We start from the raw sequence: 6035 nt of genomic DNA on the forward strand, positions 1-6035 counted from the left end.
TTTGAAGATTTCAGAGAGAAAATTCTTCCCTGTGCTCTAAAGAGCTTTAAAACCTGCACGTTATTTTGTCATATTTTGATTGTTCAAACAAATGGACTCCGGAAATTTTAAATTAAATGATCTATTATTTATGTCCCCAAGGGTTGGCTGCCTCAATGTGCCCTACAGTTTTATATTAGGTTTATTGCTGCCTCTCATTTGCTAATGAATGCTATTTTATTGTATTTAGTAAGAATATATACAAATATATATATATTGCCTCTTGTACACCACCTTTGAATCCTCTGGGATGAAGAGTGATCTACAACTCTCTCTAAATATATGAGAGAGAGACAAGGGCAGGGCAGGGAAATATAACTTTTCCCCACCCTTCCTTTCTCATTTTCTCTGTAAAATGGTTTTAACATACAAGGTAATGGGGCTTTGTTATCATTTAATAGCTGCTCCATTATGCCACAAAGTCAGGGAGCCATGTAAATGAAATTGATGGTGATATTTATAATGCAGTATGCATAAGGCAGAAGGTCAATTACATTTTATTTGCTAAGGAAAAGATGCAGCAACGCAATGAACTCACAGCTGACAATTGTGTTTGAATTCCCTCCATGGAATTCAATAGCCAGGATTTTTGTGGAGGGATGCAGGACTTTTGTTAGGGGGGCAGAAACTCCGCGATTGATTGATTGATTAGTTAGTTATTTCTATTGTTTTACTTGATGGGGGGCAGCTACCCCCCTGCCCCCCCCGCTATACCCATGATTCCCTCACTGCATATTCTGCAGCTGTCTGGGTATCTGTCGAAAATACATGTCACAATAAGCATTAGAAAAAACAGCTAAGGATACTTTTAAAAAATGTGTTTGATTAGGTCTGAGACGATAATGGTGCCTACTCATTGATAACATATTTGGTCAGTTGCAATCTTATACTTACCTGCCTAGCTATAAGCCCCTTTGTACTTAGTGGGTGTTACTTTAAGTAGGCATGTACTATATCTGTAATTTTATTATTTATATGCCGCCTATCTGACTGGGTTTCTCCAGCCACTTTGGGCAGCTCCCAACAAAATATTAAAAACACAGTAAAACACCAGCCTTTAAAAACTTCCCTTAACAGGGCTGCCTTGAATGATAATAATTTTATTATTTACATACTGTTAATTAGATCCAATAACCACACAGCATTCTCCTCTCAGACCCTCACACCATTTTTCAATCTTATGTAGTCCACAATTAATACCACAAGTCCCCAAAAGTAGTAATAGAATTTATTTTTTTAAAATTGTATGCATTTCTGGGCCAGGTAGCTACAAAAACTGAATTCAGTAGACCTGCTGATTCTTTGAAATTAGTTACATGCTGTTGTCGGATATGCAGGTTAATCGTGTTTTGCTAAAGTTTGCATTTCTCCAAGTAGAAGTGAAACCCAGGCAGAGGGAAGGCTGCCCAGTACCCAACCCCTGCTCTTAATCGCTGTATCACTGGCATTCTCTCAGGGCCTCTCCAGGTTGGTCTTTTGTACTGGGGATATTCTGCAGCATGTTGTTGGCACAAGACTAGTGTATTAGTGATGGGTTTATTTTCTTCCATCCATTATTCTGCGTTACTTCCCCACAGTACTACTGTCTGGAGGCACTATAGTGGAACAGAAGTTAGAGACTCCACCCCCAGCATTCAGACCCTTCCAGGGATCCTTTTTAAAATTGTGCATTTGTATTTATTTGTGCGCATGATGCCACCAGGCCACATGACCCGGAAGCTGTACGCCGGCTCCCTCGGCCAACAAAGCGAGATGAGCACCGCAACCCCAGAGTCAGCCATGACTGGACCTAATGGCCAGGGGTCCCTTTACCTTTATCTTATGATACATTTTTGCTAACTTCACTGGTGTTAAATACCATCCGTACATCATTTTCATCAAATTTTCTCTTAATACATTACATGCTGTAAATTTAATTCCTTTTCCCCACAATTTCTCCCAATCCACCACTAAATGGCTTTTGTGGGGAGGAAGAAAAGCTGTAGGCAAAAGGAGAGACTTGGAGAATAGAAGCGGAGGAGGCAGCAGTGAATGTTTCCGCCGCCTCCCTGCCATTTCTCTGCTCAAAACTGCAACCCACCAGGCGTCCCCCTCCCTTTTCAAATGTGTTTATCCTCATTTTCTGGTGTATGACACCCCCTTGTGATGCAACAGAATAGTATCCCGTCTCCTCCCCCCCACCCGGCACCTTCAGAAAACCATCACCTAACACATACGCCAGAAGCTGCCTGTGATTTTTCAGCGAGCCAGCATCACACTGTGAGAACTCAGGATAATTTGTAGCTAAGGATCAAACGGAAAACCCTACAAGAGAGAGAGCAAAACACAACGGCATTATGAAAGCAACAAATCAGCCTGCACGCTTATTTTTCCTTTTGTGCAGTTTCCAGCAGTACAACTTGCCAGTGTTTCATTTTATGCTACTGTATTGTTCCAGCTACTGCAGAGTTCAAGGGCATTTTCCTTCCCCTTGCGGGCAAGCCCCCTGCTGGTCTTCATCTCCTAACACTGATGACACTCAATTCCTTCCCGCCCCAGCCCCATGTCACTGCCTGATACTTTTTTGTGTGCATCCCATACTGTGCTATCCTCTCCTGCACTGTTCTGATCTCGTTGAGCAGACTTTCAGCTCTGCTACCACACCGGTGGGGGAAAAACAAAGGACACTCAAATAATGGTAGCCAAGTGTGGTTGTTGTTGTTATCTCTAGTCCACATTTCCTCCCAAAGAAACTGCCCTGGGATCTACAGGTAAAGGAATATCCGGGAAAATCCGGACGTATGGCAGCCCTAGCTACACCATACTACCAAACACAATTATTTTAACCACAGCCTTTGCTCTATTCCAGATATGTACAACTCCCAAGAGACTACGATCTACTCACAGTATAAAAACTGGCCGTGATCAACCCATTGTCATCAAAGGAGCCAGAGTTGTTGAGGGTAGAGATCACTAAGGATCCAAAGATCGACCAGGAACACCCTGTGATCGTGATTGACCTGTTGGGCATGCCTGCTCTATTCTAACACTGAAAAAAATGTTCTATTGCCTTCTTAAAGAGTTCCTTATCCAGGTTTTTGGGTGCACACCCCGGAAATGATCTCTTTCAGCTTTTGCCTTCTGGAAGAAGGTGCAGGGTTATAAAGACTAGGACTAGCAGCCTGAGAAACAGTTTCTATCCAAATGCGATTTTGGTTTTAAACGCAGTGTAAGGTAGTCTCTATGGAAGTACATTGTATTTTAAAAATGGGGTATCAGAGTTTTTAGGGGGCTAACCAGTTGGGGATAGCTGGGATAGCGGGCTTGTTGGTTTTGAATGTCTTACATAGATCCCCCCCCCCCAATTTCGTTGTTCTGTATGGGACAATGACAATAAAGATTATCGTATCATATCGTATCGTTACGTGTTTGAACCCCATGTGGGCCACCTGCATCTTCCTGCATTGCAGAGGGGCTGGACTAGATGACTCTCTGGTCCCTTCCAACTCTACGATTCTATGATTCTTACCTCCATTCTGCAGACACATCCTCCACAAATCAGCAACACATCCTATTAGCACCAGCCTCCCAGGAAAATACCAAGTGCAACCCAATTGTTCACATACAGCATCATCATTCTCTACCTATTAGTGGGAAAGGGTGAAACACAGAAGATTTAATTTTGGGTTGCTTTCCATAAATTCCCCCACATCCTTCCTCATACACTCACGACTCACCCAGTAACTACAGTTCACTCTCAGAGGCATATGAAATTGGGTTCCAGTCAAGACTGAGGAATACTTACCAGCAATTTCATGAAGACTCTTGAAGTGAATAGAAAAGTAACCTGTTAGAACAGAAGAACCCTCTTGCTTCCAGAGTGAAATGACATAAGGGCAATAACAAACCAGGCCGGGGCTACCAGAAGTGCAAATTACAATTTGTAAAAAGCATTAATGAAGAGCCTAAGCAAGAGATTATTTTGTTTGCTTGATTTGTAAAAAGTTGAGTATGCTACATACTCATTTTTGCTGACGTGTTTCAAATTTGTGTCCAGTTCCTACAACCCTAAATGTTTGCCAAATATGCCTTGCCCTCAACACTTTGTGAGCCGATTTTTTTTTTTTTTTTTTGCACAAACTGAAACAGTCAGCCCATATTCTACAGTGCATCTCAGGTTATGTAAATTGGCTGTTAGGTATGCTTTTGCGTGCTGTATATAGCTGGCAAGCAATGAAGTCTTCATTCCAAGAAAGAATGAAGGCACTAATTTTGCAACTGCATTATCCCTGTAGATGCTTTCCGTCTGGATGAATCAATTACCATGTTTCATCCACTCACTTTTTATAGGGGCTTCTATACAATGCTGTCAACAAATCATCGTCATTCTGCATTTCCCTGTGGTTTCTCTCCCTTTTCTCAGACTTTTCAGAAGAACAAATGAGGAGTGTAAGTGCAATGTAGATGCCCTTAGTGCTACTCTTGACATGAGCCATGAAAATCAGGCAGGCAAACTTAGTCCAGCTCAGCACACATTCACTAAAGCCTTTGTAGTGGGTACTGCTGTATCACCAACTATATTTTTTGTTAATATTTCACAGAGACAGCTCAGAGGTCTGAAACCTTGGAAATCCACTGCCAGTAGATGTAGACAGTATCAAGCTAGATGGGCCATTGGTGTGACTCAGTAGAAGGAGCGTCTCCACCCCCATCATTCTGCCCGGACACTGAGGTCAAGCACCAAGGGCCTTTTGGCGGTTCCCTTGCTGCAAGAAGCCAAGTTACAGGGAATCAGGAAGAGGGCCTTCTCGGTAGTGGCACCCTCCCTGTAGAACGCCCTCCCACCAGATGTCAAAGAGAAAAATAACTACCAAACATTTAGAAGACATCTGAAGGCAGCCCTGTTTAGGGAAGCTGTTAATGTTGAACAGGTTATTGTATTTTAATATTTTGTTGGAAGCCTCCCAGAGTGGCTGGGGAAACCTAGCCGGATGGGCGGGGTATAAATAATTATTATTATGGTTGTTATTGTTATTATTATTATTATTATTATTATTATTATTATTATTATCTGTTCCAATACATTAGGTGGCCAGGTAAGTAATGGGAAGAAAAGCTTACATCCTCCCGCCAGATGCAGTCTCTAAAGAGCCATACACCAAGATGTTTCAGCAGCAAACCATAGCTAGATGATGAGATGGCAGACAGTTTTCACACATTCCTGAGCAGAAGTCTATTGAGTGTCAGTCCCAAATATTCTGCCAATCTCTGTGCAACTGGTGGGGCTGAGTGGTAAGAGCCTTGTTGCAGTGGGTAATAGCTCTGCTCTCTGTCCGTGTGTCTGTCTGTGTGCATGCATGCATGTAGGTATGTATGTGCAGGCTGTTTCTTTGCCTTTCTTAAAAACAAAACAAATGAACATGAAGGATTGAAGCCAATTGAAGTCATTGTGCAAATGACTTCTACTCATGCAGTGGAACTTCTCACTCTTCTCCCCCCCATGCTCCACTACACTCCTACCTGTTATGTACTGAAGTTCTCACCCTGGCTACCAGGAGTATTGTGTATATAGTTTTCACTCAGGTCAGTGTCAGTTACTTTAGGCAGGAAACCCTGGGTGGTTGTTGCTACAATGTTGACAGCCGGCTGCCTATAAAAGCAGGCCGGCTGAGCTGTTTGCCGTTCAGTTCTGTTCCAGCTTACAAATAAAGAGCTGCTTTGGAGAAATTACTGCGTCGTCTGCTATGTCTACCCACTATTTAACACTACCAAACTTACTTTGAAAGCTTAGGGAAACCCCCAGCGCCACTTGTGTGGGGTGGTGGGGCTTTTTGATACAACTCAATGTGTGCACCAGCTGCATGGGCCAAGACTTGCAAAGGTATGTCCGAATCACACGTGAAGGGTGTGTGTGTGTGTTGTGTGTACAGTTTTTAGACAACAGGGACTAGGAATGATGTCAAAGTTTGCAAAAGTAAGCTTAAAACCTTCCCCCAAAAAATCACGTTTGTCTCCAT

Source organism: Podarcis gaigeae (assembly GCF_964106915.1).
Source record: "Podarcis gaigeae genome assembly, chromosome: 6".
NCBI classification, from domain to species: domain Eukaryota; kingdom Metazoa; phylum Chordata; class Lepidosauria; order Squamata; family Lacertidae; genus Podarcis; species Podarcis gaigeae.